At 39.2% G+C, this 17844-nt stretch overlaps 1 protein-coding gene across 5 annotated transcripts in view; it reads left to right on the top strand.

The window, feature by feature from the left end:
• The window catches only part of ADD3 (adducin 3), a 92009-nt gene that overhangs the window by 14498 nt on the left and 59667 nt on the right, over positions 1-17844 (top strand). The gene's annotated exons all lie outside the window — the stretch shown is intronic.

Raw genomic sequence — 17844 nt, 5'->3', positions numbered from 1 at the left:
TTGCTCTTAGATTTAAATATTCTGTCTGCATTTTGGCTTAATCTTTGAGAAGACTTGGGCTGTGAGATTTTTGGGCATTTTTTTTTGAACTTTTTAACACAAGCTGTGTAAATGCTGCAGTATGTTATTTTTCTCCATTTAAGATATTTCATGCCATACTGATGTGACAGCTGTTCATGTTCCCCCCTCTTGGCAACAGTTAAACCCTTCGTGTGAAGTAGTTGGCAGCTAGTAGATGAATGAAGGTTTTGCCATTGATTTATTTATGTGTCCAGAAACCACCTGAAAGGTTTTGGGTTCTCAAGCAATTCCATTTGTTTCTCCTACCCTCATCCATAGCTAGGCTTCTCAAACTAGCGTTTCTTTTCTGTTTAAGGAAAATGCTTTGCTAGCAAGGCTTCTGTTAGAAATAGTAGGTAAATGCACCTACACATCAGGGCTCTCATTCTAAGCGAGGCTGTAGCAGCTGAAGTTTGGAGGTAATTTTTAAATACCCTGCAATAGACTCTACCTGGGCAGAGCCTCTCACTGCATCACGCCCACAAACCAAAGTAGCTGGAAACACCTGGGTGAGAGCTTCAGAGCTTGGACACTTCAGCAGCCTCCCTCACTTAAAGAACCTTTTCCTGGTGGAGCAGAAACAAGTGCTTTGCTCACCCCTGGGCTTGAAGCGTTTCTTTCTCTGTCCTCGCCAGAGCTTCTCTCTGAACAAGCTGTTGGGTCTGACTGTGCTTTAAATCAATCTGATTCCCCCCCTAAGGATAGTGTTTATACAACCATGCATATATGTTTAATCCTGTTGAAAATGATTCTAAAAACAGATGTTTAAAGCCCTTGTTAAAGGTCTCTTGGGACGTTTTAAATAGTTGTGTAAAATTCCAGTTGTCCCATCTTCCTGCCTCCAGAAACAAGTAGCTGTGTACCTGTTGATTGGAAATTGGCTGGCCAGGAGAGGATTTAAAATTTCAGCTCCATTCACATCATCTGACACAGAATTTCTTAGGTGAAAGTAGGACTTTCCCCTGTTTTGATTTTTATTTTTTGACTTTTTCATCATTTCATATGACCTTTTTAATACCTTGCTTGGAAAAGATAATCTAGATTAATCGAATATCTGAGCTTTACCAGTAAATGTCGGTGCTCCTAAGTGGCACTGTCCTCTGAAAGAGTTACTTAGTTTTATTTTTTAGAAGTCTAATCAAAGGATGATTTGGGGAAAGGGATTGCTTTCTTTTCAATTGTTGGTTGTCAGTGATGTCACTGGTAGTTAACTAACCTAGCTTTTCAAGTATTTTTGTTCCTTCAGTAAATAAAGAAGACTTGGGCTGTGAGGTTTTTGTTACTAAATAAATAAATAGCTAAGGGAATAGTCTCACTGAACATTTGGGAGGTTTACTAGTTTAACTTTGTATGATCATGGATGTGGAATGAGAGAAATGATTGTAGAGAGAGAATTTTTCTTAAGCATTGGATTCTCTATTATATGAACTTGTCTGATCTAATTCAGGAGAGTGTTTGTTAAGAGGACTGTTCTTAATTAATTCAATACTTGGATATCAAATATGGTGAAAATCTCTTGGGTTCAGATGTGGAATGATGCAGTCAGTCTTTCTGTTTCTCTCCTGTTTTGAAGAGAGTTTGAGCTTTATTCTTATTTTCTTGAGGCTCTAGATAGGATTTTATAAATCAACAAGCATGAAAGAATGGACTTCTTATTCAGACTTTACTGATTTTGAATTTAGAAGTTATCTGTTGTTTCTATTATTTTTGTTGGTTGCTCAAGGTTTTAGCACAATTAAATTTAATTGCCTTACTGAGAGCTCACTGAATTTATAAGAGATTTCAGGGATGATATAATTCATCAAAAACTTTGGTATGCTTCAGTTGACTTTTAATTTTTTTTACTTAAAACACTACAAGTAATTGCTTAGAGTGTCTACAGTTTCTGCAGTTCTGCAAGCAGAGTTGTAGTAACTATTTTTGCACTTTGAAAGTCAAATTACAAATCAGGTGCAGTCCTAGCTGAGTAGGAGCAAGAAAGCTCAATCTAGACTTAGTAGTAACCTGCATCATTACCTTCTCCCAGCTGGTATAGCAGTGAGCTGTACAAAGCAGGCTTTCCTCAGTAGCATGCTCAGAGTTTTTTAATAAGGGTGTGCTTGAATTATTTTTTTGGTGGATTTGTGGAAGGGGAGGGCATGCAACTTTTTCAGTTCCAGGAAACTTTTTTTTGTGAGTTAGGCAACTTAGAGAAAACATAGAAAATTCACATAGGGAAAATTTTTCCCTAAACATTGGGTTCAGGATGTAGGCCACATCTGTAATCATGTTTTTAGAAATGAGTCCATATTAAATGGATTCTCTGCCAACAACATCTGGTTGCACTTTATGTACGTGTTTTCTTTCATAGAGAAAGCAAACCATATGACATAACCCCAGACAGATAAAATGATTGTTTATAATACTTTGTTTATTTATATAGCACCACAAGATGAAATACATCTTCATCTGAAAAACCTTGCAGCAGATTACCAAGGTGAGCAGATGACATCTGCATTTCCAGATGGCTGGCTGGGGGCTCTGTGTTGTGTGGTTCATAAGCCCTGCTTAAAGGCATATAAAATTAGTAGCTGAGTTTGCTAATTGAGTGGGGGCTAATAATTCCAGGTGCCTTCATGGGGAGTGTCCCACCTTCTGTAGTGGCACTGTGATGGTGGAAGTGCTCCTGATGCATTGCATGGGGTCAGAAAGAGCAGTACTGTGCTGTGACAAACCTTCAGAGACAATGCCTTTTAGGACTGGTGGTAACTCTGGTAGTGGCCACTGCTATGAGTAAAATCTGAGAGCAGTGATTTGCTTTCATTAAAATAGACAGCCCTGCAATTGCTGTGCTGGACGTGAATTGTTCAGAGTAATTTCAGCAGGTTGATCTTAACAGTGCTCTTGGAAGTGGCTTCTTGCTTACAAAACAAGCTGTCTGTAGGGCTTGTGGTGGTCCAGCCTGCACTCACCTCTTGGGTTCTGCTTGGAAACAAGCCAAAAGATAAGAAATACCTTACAAGCATCAGAGGTGTGATATCCTGTATTAAAAAGGGTGTTGGGCTATGATGCCCTGGGAGCAGGGGGAGCTCTGCAGTGGGGTTTCAGCTATTGTAATCCTAAACAACAGATCTCAGCACCTGCCTGTGAGGTGTTGAAGGATGTCAGCTGTGTCTTTGGCACATGGAAGTTGAGCCACCTGCAGCTGTGGAAAAAGCTGTAGATGAAGCCGTGTTTAACTGGGCATGGGTGGTACTGTGCCCTAGAGTCTGAGATATTTCGAAGGAGCAATTTCCATGTAGGCCAGCAATTATTTCAGAAATAGCTTCATGTATCAAAAGCTCAATGGGAGCTTTTCTACTCTGCCAGACCTTGTGTGCCAGTGAGGGACATGCTGGGGAGGGAGGCAAATGTCATCTGCTGCAGGGTTTATTTCTTCCCTGAACAGGCTCCTGTCAAATGTGCACAAGGAAAGAGCTTTTTGACAATTTGTACCCAGATAAAATATCCTTGTGTGCTTGATGATCTCGACTGAGATCCAGGGTGCGTTTCATTTTGCTTTTTTAAACTGATTATTCGTGCACTAAGGTTGCTTAGAATATGCAGTACTCAACAAGTAATAATTTATTTGACTCTTCATTGCAACTGATCAACTTTTGTGTTAACAGCATAACTTCTTTTTTTGAACCAGCCAAAAAAATGACAGTGGTTTAGAACAGATTTTTCTTGCATTACCCAAACCAACCAGAAATTTAAATATTGTGGCTGTTAGACCTTTTAAAATTAGGCATCCTAATTAACAGAGCTAAACATGACTTAATTACTTAATGTAATTAACAGGATATCTATTACCTTTTTAGTTGCTAAGCTAAAAGGTTTTTACTCAAGTACAAGCTTTTGCTGTGCATGATGACCCTTTAAAGGCTTTTGGGACTCCATCCAGCTGGCAGCTTGGCATTGCTGAGCAGATGTGGCTGGTCTCTGGAGAGCTGATCTCTGCTGCTTAGCTTTATTAATTCCTGACATTCATATTGATCTGTGGGTCCAAACAAAAGCAGAGAGTCTCAGGTGGAAGTGGCATGATGTGTAGCTTCCTGTTGGCCTTTTCCTGCTATTTTCAGGATATATTTTGATATTATTAGTCTTAGCAGCTCTTATTTAGTTGTATGTGCATGTGCATGTTTTAGTGTTTCTTGGCTTCATTTTCTGTTCTTGGTGATTCATAGAGCATCAGAATGCACAGAAATCATGTTCTCAGCACTTTGGAAGACCTCTCCAAATAATTCTGCACGCTGGTTGTTCACAGGAAGCAAGTGGGCGTGCTGGAAGAGCATTCAAGTTTCCCGAAAGTGCTCATGATCACTGAGGAACTGCTGTGCAGCTCCCTTCTGAGAAGCATTCTTCACTGCTTCCAATTACTTAATAATTAAAATATTGAGGCTGGGAGGAACTCCATTTTCCTGTGATAAGGACTGGTGGTGTTGAAGAAGCAGTTGAAAATGTGTGCTGATGGACTGAAGTTTGGTTTTTCCTGAAATGTAATTTATATCCATAAAAAGCAAACCATAGTAAGTTTGACAATAAACTCAAATTGCAGGTGACAGATTTTTCTCAGTGTGGGGAGAGTCATGTTCTGTGCATGGGAAGTCTTTGTGGGCTACCCATTCAATGGATTATTACCACAGTAGTAAAATTAAGTATTTTTTTTAATGTTTATCAAGTTCAAGAGCACACATGATGAGTTCATGAATAAGAAGAGTATGATCAGGCATTGGCACATTGGAGGCACTGATCACAGGGGTTGCAGACAGGATTCTGAAGGTTACAGTGGAGCATGCCAGTGGGCTGTGGATTTCCCCTTTCAACCACACTCTGTCACAAATAAACGTGGTAATTACTGCAGCAAAGGCTCTGCACCAACGCACAGTGCTGACCTCATCCCAAGAAACACACAGCACTAGCCAATTTCTGGTATAGTTCGGGAAAAACATTTATTTAAATACTTACTGAAAACAGATGTTTGGGAATTTTGTTGGGGTATAATAAAGTCTTCTAAAAAAAAATTAAATCCTGAACTGTAATTATAGTAGCTGATAGTTTATACCTTTCCAATCCTTGGTCTCTGAGGCCATGCTTTGATAATTTCTCCAAGGGAAGCACTTGCTGGTCAGAAAGTGGATTCAGATTGAGACCACCCAATAGTCACTGAGTAGAAATCGTAGCAATATGTGTGTTTTCATTTAGTATAAACATTTTTAACTTAATGACTTCCTGCTTCTAAGGATGAGAATAATCTTGCTTAAAAAAGGAGGAGGAGGAATATTAAAACAGAAAACTTGTGTGCATGGCTGCCCTTTGCTAGCAAGCCTATAGGCTGATGCAAACTTAGGAGAAAACTCATGAGATGTTTTGATAATTGCAGCTTCCAATTCTTGAGGTATTTGTCAAGTAGTTATGGTTGTTTTCCTACAGTCACACAAACCTGTGTCTGTGCATTTTGCCAGCAGAAATGGACCAAGTAACAAGAGTTTGTTGAGTGGAACAGCAAATGAGGAATGAGTTGATGTCCAGGAAGACAGAGAGGGGAGAATAGAGACAGTGTTTTAAATAATGTCTTAATAAATGTTACACTGCATAGGATTTCTCTTTAGGTAGGTAACAAGCCCTTGTTTACATTTTGAAATCTAGTCTGGATAGGCAGATATTACTATAAAGGAGTAAAAAGAAAAGCATTGTTCAAACCTCACAATTAGACTTGAATCATTAAAACATTCAACAAATTCAAGTTGAAGGTGTCTGTCCTAGTTTTTGTTCACTTTCCTAAGTGAATCTGATGTACAAGTTCTCAGTGTGACTGCCTTGTAGAAGTAACACATGAAAGTGGCTGGTTTTTTCTTGAGTGTGGCAGTTTCAGTGCTGGAAAGAAGTGAGTTGCAGAGATAGTTAAGGGCTTGAGGTGCACATACTCAGGAAATCTTACAGATCTGTAGTACTGTTTTGTTTTAGAGCTGGGTGTGGATTAATTCTGCTGGTCTTCAATGTGTATCTCATGCAGTCTTGCATCACCATTTAATGGAGTGTTCTGTTTGATCAGCACATGTTCCCTTCCCTGAAATGATTTTTCTTGAAGAGATCCAGGTGTGTGCAATAAATGCCTTTAGCCTAAGCTGAGGATCTTGTTAACAATGCAGCTACTAGGAGGTGATTTTAAAAAGTCATGCATTTATTTTCCTGTATTGCTACTTTCATAGATTTTCTTCATAACTTAAAACTAATATAACCACAACGTGGCATTACTATCTTGTGTTTTATCTGTAAGTGGCAAAAGGTGTTAGAAAGCAAAGCCTGGGTGTGAAGTGAAGACTGCTGCTCCACACAGCAGACAGACTTCCTTGTTGCACTTACACTTTTCAGTCACTTTAGCCATAGTTGCCACTGAAATTCCTTATTTTTAATTTCCAGCCTCAGTTTCTTAACTTGTGGAGCTGTCTCGTTAAAAGCCTAATCTCCCCTTAATAACACTGTCATGAAATAAGGCTCTACACCAGCTGAAATTGGTCTTAATAACATGGACAGTTATCCAAGGAGTTTTTAGTACCAAGCAAAGAGGACAGCAGTGGTTTCCACTGCCTCCCTGGCATGTCTAACCTGGGCATTCTCATCTATTCCATTTCAGCCCTTGCTTTGGTGGGTGACTTGATTTCTGCATGGTTTACTTGCTGTGTTAGGAAGAAATAGGCTGAAATGAAGAAAATCCTACCTCCTAAACATGCCTGGAGTGTGTGCTAGGACTCATTTCCAGAGCAGGCATTAAGAAGATACTTGATTGCTCTGGGTATGGCTTTCTTCCTCTCTCTTAAGCTGGTATGTGCTCCTCAGCACAGGAGCTTTTGAGTACAGGCACACACTGAGGGCTTTTTGGATACAAAACCAATCACACTCTGCTTGAATGAAAGTAAAGCACTGAACAAGGTATTTTTGCTTTTAGTGTTTCTAGCAGGGCAGGAAGAGGCAGCGTCCTTCTGTTTGGAGAAATACAATTCATCTCCCTTGGAATAACTCATAGAGTATGTTTGGTAAGGAAAGGCTTTGAGATTCAACAGGGAAAAATGCTTCGTTATATTATAGATAGATAGATAGATATCTAAAAATCCCACTGAATACAGAAGGTAATCTTAAGGAAGTGTGTTCTTGCCAAAGACGAGATCAAAATTACTTGATGTTTCCACGTTGTGTTTACAGCTAAAACCATTGTTCTGATTTGCATTCAGAATGATGCATGTGACAAGCCATTATCTGGATTATTCAATATGTATAATTAGGCATTCACTTGCTTTTCCTTTCAGAGTGTCTGTGCAGATTTTAAAAATTTGAAGTATAAATTATCTGTGCGCTTTGATATAGCATTTGCATAATTAATTTGAGAGGTTGGTCAGAAGGATTTATTTTGAAGCTTTTGTGCCTAAAATAGAGTCCATTGATTTATGGATAGAGATGAGTATTGATGTGTGTTCTGCAGTGGAATTGCATAGTGGAAATAATATCCCAGCCTGTGGTAATGTATTTGGGATTTCAGGGCTGGGCTGTCACTCTGGCCTTCGGGCAAACAGTTTTAGAAATAGGCTCTTAACACTGACATTTTGAGGTGCATTAATGTTCTCCTTCTGAAAAGGAAAGCTGTGCAAAAAGAACTGTCACTGCCCAAACTGACACAGCAAACCAAGGAGAGTTCCCTCTCAAGTTGAAATTAGCCTTACTCAAACACCTGTATTGAAAGTTCTTTAGAAACCTTTTCTTTTCAATTCACAATCTAGTTTTCATTGACTGTAGAGGAGGCCTGGATTTATACTGAAATGCAAATTTAAGATAATTTAGAAAAGCAAACAACAAACCCTGTGTATACTTAGACAGAAATTGTGCTGCTGTGTTGTGAGAATGATGGATAACAAGAATTGTTTCCCCTCTTGCAGATAGGTACACGTGTGCAGCCTCTGTTGCTGAGCAGTGGGTTATGTGGCTGGTTGATAGGAGGAATGTTTCATTTCAAAGTGCACCACATACCTGAGAAGTTTTAAATTCTCCAAGGAATTCTGGTTACTTTGGCCTGGAGGATCTCATCATGTGGAGTTCCCTGGTGTAGCTGCCCCTTGCAGCTGTCTGCATCCTGAGTGCAATCCCTGCACGTGGGGTGCAGCACCATCTGCATCCCTGCACTGGGAGCAGCCCCATGCCTTCAGGTTGGAGGGATGCTCTCCAAAGTCCAGTGTTCATCACAGCAGGGAAACCTGCTTGGCTTTCATGCTGTGGAAACCTCTCTTGAAAATCTGCACCTTTTACCTGACCCACTTGGAGTTCTTGGACAGAAAAGTTTTCTGCCTCACTAGTTAAAGATTTGGTTTTCCTCTGAAAGAGGAACCATGAGATTTGGGCAGTCAGATTTTCTAAAAGTCACAGCAGAGCCTCTGCACGCATGAAGGAGCAGAGTTTATTAAGTGCCAGCTGTATTATTTTTAGTGTCTCTTCCTGCACTTCAGTTGAGAGGAATGGGCTCTGAGCTGGTGTGTGTCCTGCTTACACCTCTGTGCTCTCCCTCAAACAGATGAGTGCCTCAGCAATGAGGCTGCCAGTTAAATTGCTGCTTCAGGGTGCCAAAGATCCAATCCCTTAATCGGTTTGGAGGAATTTTGCTTCATGTGCCTTCTGCAGGTGATGCTCTGTTTGCTACAGAAGCAGCACAAACACAGAAATTTTGTCCCTTGGATTCTGCCCTGTTTCCTTAGAAACTAATTTCATACCATAGCTGCAGACTGAGCATCAAGTCACTCCTTGTTCTTTCTGTTACAAACACGTAAAATCAAATTGAGGCAGACTAAGTGCAAATAGATTAGTCCTCACTTCTTGGCAGATTCTTCTCATCTTTGCAGTGAATATTCTCCTACTGATAATTTTTCAGCTTGGATGCTCTAGAGAACAGGGCCCATTAGGCTGTGATTGGTATTCCTTTGATTAAACTGTGAAGAGTTGTCACTGCTGGAAGTAAAACTTATTTTTAGTAGTTTGCATGAAACGTTCAGCTTGTGTCTCAAGAAAAGGAAGTTCAAAGTCAGCTAAATGTTTATTGTCCATGTCTTCAAAAGGAAAAAGCATTGCAAATTTTGAGGAAAATTTGAACAGCTTGAAATGGAGGGGGGAAGTCCTTTTTAGTAGAGGTATTGCTCCACTGATAACAGATCTCCTGGGGTTTTGTTTCTGATAAGTAACTTGGCTGTGCTTCCCTAAAGCAGAGATATGTTGCATCTTCACAAAACTTCAGCTACTTTTAATGGCAAACTGTGTTTATTCACACTGCTGGCCTTTTGTGAGTTTTGGAGATGAGGAGGAAAAAAGTGGAAAGGGACAATTTTGAATCATTCTATAAACTGGCATCTATAAAAGAAAGCAAGAAGAATGTGGTAGTGTTTGGGTGAATTATTTCACTAGTTATTTTTTCATGTGGGCATATTCATTATATTTTTAATTTGTTGTTACCTGTTTGCTGTGTATTTTCTGCTCTAATGAACTTACTGTGGCTGTGGTATGCAGCCTGCACATCTGTAATTGAGCTTCTGCTCCTTGGTATTACAGAAGAGCTGCTGAAGAGACAAGAAGATACTTGACATGGTCATTAAAAGTCATTATGCCTCTGAAGGGTCACTTTGTTGAATTAAATTCAGAGGTTCAGCTTGAAAATAAACAACAGTAGGTTGTTGTCTTTAAGCAAACACCCCTCTAGAAAGGTATTTTTCTTCCTAGTAAGTATTTTCTAATTTATGTTACACTGTAGTTCTACACTGGCATTTTTCCCTTACACAGGTATTAAATTAGCTCATTCAACTGAATTAATATTTGAAATTAGTCAGATATTGGGGTCAGGCATTGCAAAGCATGGGGGCTCTTCAATTCCTAGTTAAAAAGCTGAATGTCAAGCATCGCTCATTGCTCTCATTAATTTTCCCTGTAACTAAGGCACCAATCTGGCTTTCATTTAAACTTGATGCAGATTTCTGGTGCATGTCAAGTGGAGCAGACTAAATCTGCAAAATAGCTTTTAATGATAAGCTATAGTTGACTACCTTTGATCGAAAGAGATAGTGTGCCCTGAAAAATAGGGTTATAGAATACTAAAAGGCAGACTTACATTGCAGCTCAGATGAAATAAAAAATAGGTGGGGTTTAAGGACATGTGGTTGAAACTAAAACCAGTTAGAAATAGTTTCTTGTCTTCTGCAGTTTGTGCTTTTTTTTCAAGTTCCCTCAGCACACTGGATCAGCCCAGGTGGGAGAGAGGTCACAGCATGGATAGTTTGATTAAAATACAGTTTAAAAGAAATTGCATGTTCCTCTGTCCTGGAGGAGCCAAGATGCAGCAGTCGCTGCCAGGGGGAGGAATACCATTAAAATGGATACAAGTCCAAAAGTAAATGTTTGTCTATGTTCCTTTTAAAATTTGTCTCTGATCTTAGCTTGGCAATAGTTGATTTATTTGCGAAGCTGTCACTTTTACTGTCTAAATAAACACTTTGGTACAATTACTTCTATCCTAATCTATCATACATGAACTTTCATGCTGTTTGTAAGGACTTCTGTGAAGAGGGGTTGAAAACTGAGGGGAAAAATAATAATTTTAATTTTTAAATTTTTTTTAAGGCAGCACTAGGAAATGATAAGCAAAGAAGTTGTGTGACATCAGCAGAGCTCATGAGGGAGATTGAGTGAGGTCCCCAGAGAGAACAGTAATTTTTTTAAAAAAATAAGAATTTAAAAACTAACAATGGAGACACGACAGAAAGATAGGAAGGAGATTTTCTTCGTTCATGAGCAAGTTTGACTTTCTTCTTAGTAATGTAAATACAGTCCAGATGGCTGGAAAGTACAAGATGCTCCCAGGGGCTAGGGTGGAGGTTGGCTGAATTAAGCTTTGCAGAAGTCAAAAGTGAACAAGTAAGATACAGAGTTTAAAAAAAAAAAACTGTGGTTAGTTTTTATCCTTTCTCAGGTTTGGGGGCTGAACTGACTGTTTCATGAGTATGATTAATAAAAGAATATAAAGAGTCAATGTTTCTGTTTATAATGTCATAATAAAGTAGGACAAATACTGATGAAAACGTATTTTTGTTTCACCAGTGGAGTTGGTCAGTTTGTAAACAAATCATAACCTCAGCTTCCAAATACAGCTTGTTCTAATAAGTAAGGGGCTTGGTATTTTAGAGATGAGGAAAAGTATTTTAAGATCTTTATGAACATTATCAGCTTTGCAGCAATAATTTGGTGTCATGGATCCAGCTATGGCTTTAGCCATAAGTTAATGATGGAAGAAAATAACAGCATACATTTGAAATTTATGTTGTGAAACATCTTCTGATCATCTGTTGTCAGGCAAAGATTCCTTGTGGTGGTTTTGTCATGTCTTGATGCAACTGGGCTTATTGCCACACTGATCACCACTGGGAGCATGTGGAAAATCCTCTCCAGCCCCTTCAAACTTCAGCTGCAGGTCTTCCCTTTTATTTCCACTAGTCTCATCCTGTTTGCAGGCACAGTATGAGGGGAGTTTTGACAGTCTCAGAAAGAGCTGCAGAATGCCAACAACCTACCTGGAAATGGTCAGAAGTAATGTTGCTGCAGTAGAGTGAGAGTAACACTTCAGCTTCAGAGCAGAAAGACAAAACTGTATGCCAGTGCAGGTTAAGAGGTGCTGTGGGTTTGATGGCTTGCAAAATGAAACCAAAATAGCAGTGAAGGGAAAGGTGAGAATAGAAAGGAATCAGTGTCCGCTCAAGTGATTGAAGCATCAATTTAGCAAGAATCCCTTCTTAGTAAAAACATCCTGAATGGTCATTTTTAGGAGTGAAGTGACAAAGGCAGCTTGCAAAAAAAAAACAAAAAAAAAAAACAAAAAACAAACGCTGAGAAATCAAACATAGAGTAAGAATGTGCTAGGTCTTACTTTTACTTTATGGGAGAAAACGTATGGAAAGAGTCCCTATGAATCTTGTCTTGCTTTGTATGTTTAGGCAGCCCACTACAGTCATACCAGTGTTAGAACTGTGAATATTTAAGTGTATTTTTTACATGTTAACCTAGTGAGAATGGAGTTTCAAATGCACATACCTGAGTGAGTTGGGAAGTTGTTTCCTTGTGTGGGAGATGGAACCCAAGGGAGCAGAAGTCTTGCTCCCTAAAGTGCCCATTCCTTTCTTGAAGCTTCAGGGCTGTGTTGGGTGTCCTGGGCAGAGCAGGAGGTGGATGGTCTGTGTACAGCACCAAGAAGTTCTTTCCATTTGAGGTGGTTGGCCAACACAATGTGTCTGGATGGTTCTCATAGCAGTGGAAGAGGAGGAATGGGTTGATGGTGCTGAAAACAGAATGCAGAAGTAGCATGAGAGAAGGGACTTACAATGGGTGGAGAATTTCTTACAACCATTAGTAGTCTTGGTGTTTTAGAGGGAGTATGTATTGCTAGGAGGGAGATCCTGCAAACCACAAGGAAGGAGTGATTGGAGCAGATGGTTTCTGGAGAGAAATCAAGAGCAAATTTGAAAATGACCATGGCACATTAGTAGGTGTGGTCAGAGGACAGCAGTGAGACTGCAGTAAAAGCTAATGGGTTGAAGTTAACGCTGAAAGATTGGTAGAAAATGAGAGATTTTGTCTCAGGGAGAGGAAAGCCAGAAACCTGTGTTAACAAAAGATGAGAAAGGAGCCATGCTGGGCCTTCACATTTAGTTTTCTTTTTAAAAAGGAGTGTAAGATACTTTTTCTTTCAGGAAAGATTTAAAATCTGAGAAGTCTGAATACAAGAATATATGTGGAGTAAGGAAAAAAAACAAAGCAAAGGGGAAAAAAAAACTGGTTCAGAGGCATTAAATAGCAGCTGAAAAATGCTAGGTGTCTTTTTCTTCACAATTGCCCAAACCTTGACATAGCTTGAAAATTATTTTGCTTAAGTGGATTTGGTGTAGCTTTAACCTGTGCTTTTTCATTTTTTGTGGAAGGCTAAAGGAGCACTGTCTGCCTCCTCTTGACAGGCTTTTTGAAGCTGCAGTTGGCACTTGTGTTTTGTCTGCTTTGATGTACCCATTACTGAGAGATGCAGTACATTACATATATTAATATACATATACACATCTCCTCTCGTGCCAGTCTCAGCAGGGACCTCACCTCCTCTGAAGGGCGCAAGGGGATCAGGAGTGTATAATGCAGAAACGACTTCCCTCAGGCCAGTTGGAAGGTCTGTTGCAAAACTGTACCCAGCAGTTGGATGAGGCCATTCAGATGATTTCTGACAGTGTCATTTTCCATTGCTTAGACCATATTTATGTGAAAATTTAATAATGTTGTACTTAAAATACCCCACCTGAAATTAATTTTATTTTTGCTGAGAAACAGTCATTAAAACAGATACCAGACAGCAACTCCATTCTTTACAATACTGAATTGTTGAGCACTGGGCCTTTGTTAGTGGGGTTTATCAGATGAAAAGGTAAAATTAAATAGCCAGTATTACTGTAAACAATAACCCATAAGCTAAGTGTGAATTAACACCTTCATTTTCATATGTATTTATTTCATCAGAGGTCATAATTAAAACTTTTCAGTTACTCTTCAATAGCTTTCATTTGTAATATTTTTCTAAAATCGGTCTCTGCTTCCTTATCAGCACCAAAGCTTCTGGTGATTGCAGTGTTAATTCAACTTGAGTATGAATGTTACATAATTTTGCCTAGTAGTTTCTTGCCATTCTGAATATGCATCTTGGTGCAGTGACTGTAGGAAAAATTAAAAATGAACCGTACATTTTAATGAAAACTAGAAAATAATTTCTTGCATCACTTTGTATTAATGTGTTCTAATTCTGGTCATCGTGGTGTGCTGTAACTACTGCTTTGCTTTACAGTCTGCAGAGTTTGGGTAGTTCTCTAACATCACCAGGGAGATTAAATTGAAAAGGTTTTGGTGCATATTTTTTTCTTAGGGTGTTGACAGCAATAAAAATAAAAGATACTTTTTGAGTAGCCTTTGGAACCAGTTTGTTGTCAAAGCCGTGTGGCCCTGTTTGGGACACTAGAGCCATATTCATTCTCCTTTTAGAAGAGCATGAAGGATTCTTCTGTGTTCGCTCTTGGAAGGGGAATTCCAAAATTTGAAATCTTCTAAGAGTGGTTTCCTTGACTACAAGAGTAATAATCTCTCTGCCATGGATTGTAAACACTTCTACAGAATCAAAGTCTTTTTATGTCTCTGTCTGAAGTTAAGACATTTGTCTGTCTTTTCTACCATCCAAAATTCTTGACTTGTTTGGTAAACTGACTCCATAAAGCTTTGTCTTTCATTGGCTTTGTTTGTTTTGGTTTTTCCTTTTGAAAACAGTATTGTCTCTTTGTAGCACATTCCAGTTTTGTTCTCCTTTCATGACTTGTTCCTCTTGCCTTCCTTCAGCTTGAATTGAGAGAATTGAGTGCAGTTGTAGCTCTGATTAAAATCTTGCCTTAATTGAGTCGCAAATTTGCAATGACATATATTGGTCAGGGTGCTGATGTAGCACCTTTTCCCATTCCTAGTGCCTTCCTGAATTCTGACAGTACTCTGTTTGTTCAGTTGCCTGTGTTCATTTATCCTGTATTTCTCTCCTCACAGCATGAGGTTCAGTACAGAGTGTAAATTGCTTTCTCCATGATAGTGACTTGCTAATTATCTGTCAGGAAAATTAATTCCCTTTGTAAGCTCTGTCTTGCCTTTCCCTTGAGGTGTCTCTGATACTCGATCTCCTTGTGTAGGTTCTGGTAGAATATGAGTTCTGAGTGCCATTGCTGTACAGATACACAAAGATTTCCAGCTTCCTTTGGAGGGATCCATGGTGTCAGTTGGCATTGCTCAAATAATCCTAAATGGAGGATGTGGTGAGGGAATCATTAGATTTACATGGGATGTCTTCTAAGGTACAAAGAGTAGCATTGCTTTTCCTTTCACTCAGTTGAGTACCAGCCCATGGTTTTGTGCCTCACCTGCCTCACTGTCAGGAAATGCTCTGGGAGTGAGTCTTGTTACTGATATGCTGGGTTATAGTTGGGGATAGGGGTCTGCTTCAGGTTGATGGGGATGCTAACAGGATTTAGGGGAAATTCAGCAAATAAGTAGAAAATGGCATTTTTGTTTAGTCAAAGGTGCTAAATAATTAGACAGAAGTTCTCTCTCTTATCCCTAGGAAATACATTTTGGTAAAGTTTCTCAGGTGCTGATCTATAGTGAGGATGTCTTGTGGCCCTGGTATGACAGTTCTGTATTCTATTATATCATCAGTTTTGTATGCTGAGTGCTGAGAATGGAAAAGATGGAAACATGGTTAGATTGTCAGTTGTTTCCAATGAAGAAATCTCTGTTTGGTGGAACTGTTTGCATTCCTGTGGTCAGCAGTATAAGGAAATACCATGTTATGAAAAATTCCCAATTGTTTCCTTAAGGGCTCTTAGAGTTGCACAATCTTTTGATGGTTTTGTTTGTTTAAAAAAAAAAAAAAAAAGAAAACGAAAAAGAAAAAAAAAGAACTTAGTTGCCATCTCTTCAGTTTGGAACTCAAAATTCTCTTAAATATTTACTAGAGCTTTGCTTTTATACTCAAGATTTGGATTCAAACCAGAAGTGTATTTTCCTAATGCACACTGATCAGCCATTATAATATGAGTAGCTGAGGAAGATTATAATTTCATTCCAGGGGATGTTTCTTTGGGATATCCCAACAGTTCCTGGACTATCCATCATTGTGATTACTCATAGTTTCTGGATGCAGCTCTAAACCATTACTTCTCTTAAGAGAAAGAGATGTAGTTCTCAAATAACCAAGTGGCTTTTATACTTTAATTCTCAAGATAAGTGGTATTTCTGACACTCAAATTCTTTTGTCCTACAGGCTGAAGCCCACATTTAGCATTTAATTTGTACTTGCATTTTCAATATCCTGTTAGGATTTGTGTAGTAGGTCTGATTTCGGACATATACGGTTATTCAGATGTATTGCAGATTTTTTTGAAGCTGTTCATGTTCAATATCTTAGTACTTAATACTTAGTTCAATATCTTAGTCTTAGTACTGTCATCTCTTTAGTTAAAATCCATCTCTCTTCCTAATTTATTCATCCAAGAATGTATATTGTTGTTGTTTTCCCTGATCTGAGAGCTGACTCTGAGTTTGTTCTTCAATGTGTGACTGTTACTCCTTCCCAGATTTTTTTCCCATTCTTGATATGATCTGCATCCTTTGTTACTGATTGTATAATTTTATTTTGGGCATGGAGGCATTTAACTGATGAACAAGAGCTGAGAATGTGACCTAAACAATGCAAAGTGCAGTGATGTTTCCTAAATAGTGCCTGTGTCAAAGTTTTTTGCTCATACTCCAGGGATGAGTAGAATGTCATGAAAGACCCCAGTGGATTAATCAGAGGGAATTAAATCATGGCACTAAATGGCAGAGTAGTTTCATAGTTGTCACATTTTTTTGTTGTTGTTTTAATAATGAGAATTATGAAATGGGGAGGGATGAATAGCTTGTGAAAGTGCATTGGGTGGTAATAGGGAGAAGGGGTGTGAAGAAGGAGATTGTGACAAGGAGCTTGTGACAGAGGAAAGCAAAAAAATTTGCTCAACAGCATTATTATGTTTGCAGTGCCACAGTTTCTGGCTTTCTCCCACAGCACCTCCTCTACTGAGAGCTGTAGGATGTCCAGGCTGTGCCCAGAGGTGGGGACAGAGCTGAGCAAGCTGCCCATTGCTGTCCTGGGGCAGTGCTGTGCAGCCCTAGGGAGACTGCAGTGGTGTCAAACACTGTCAGATATGGGCACCTCTGTGCTCTGCAAACCAGTGCTATAGACCTGACACTGGGAAAATTAAATTTTCCTGTCTGAGAGTGGTCTATCAATGCCCTCTGGAAACAGTAGCTGCTAGCCTGGAAGAGAGTCTCTTCTTGCCTGTGACGGCTACGCTTAAAATAACATATCAGGAGCTGACGTAAAAATAGCATTCCCTTATCTCTAACAGTGTGAAGTAGATGAAAAATAAACTGTACTCATGCCAAGAATAAACAGTCACGTTAGAGTGTTTAAATTCCTGATGCTGTGGAGTACTCACGCTCTAGCATGGCATTTTGGTGCCAATGCATTTCTTCTTCCTTCCCCAGTCACTGCCATCGCTTTGTGTGCTCTGCCAGGGAGCAGTTGGCAGGACAGCAAAGTGAGCAAATATGCCCAAGCCCCACATAGAGCACCTAGGTAGGGAATTCTGTCCCCTAAATCTCCCCTAAATCTGTAATTACACCTGTAATACTCTGTATACATTGTTCATTCCTAAATGCAAACTTGCTGAGCAAGGCATTGACTTCATATAAGTAACTAATTCAGGGAAAATAGATAATTTGAGCAATAACATCTTATTTTTACTTCTTTTTTACTACTTTTTACTTTACTTTGTTTTTTTGCTTCAGAGTATCTTGTGATGATGGTGTCTTCCAGTAATTTTGTATAATTCTACTTGCATTATTTTTGTGCACATTGGTTTTTTTAGAAGTCAGTTCTTTACTCCTGAAGCTCATAGAGCGCGTTGAATAATTCAGCTTTTAGTTATTATGAGAAATGGGATAACCAGGCTGCTGAAGTGTTGAAACTGGTGAAGTATTTGTGGTGTGGTATGCTGAGAAGACCTAAGCAGTAATGCTCGAGGATGCTACAGTGAAATCATGAAGAATAAAAAGGAAAAGCTGCGAATGGTTGAAAGA

This window comes from Prinia subflava, chromosome 9, assembly GCF_021018805.1.
Source record: "Prinia subflava isolate CZ2003 ecotype Zambia chromosome 9, Cam_Psub_1.2, whole genome shotgun sequence".
Taxonomy (NCBI): Eukaryota; Metazoa; Chordata; class Aves; order Passeriformes; family Cisticolidae; genus Prinia; species Prinia subflava.
Note: the sequence above shows the minus strand (reverse complement) of the source record. Positions and strands in the feature narration are given on the sequence as shown.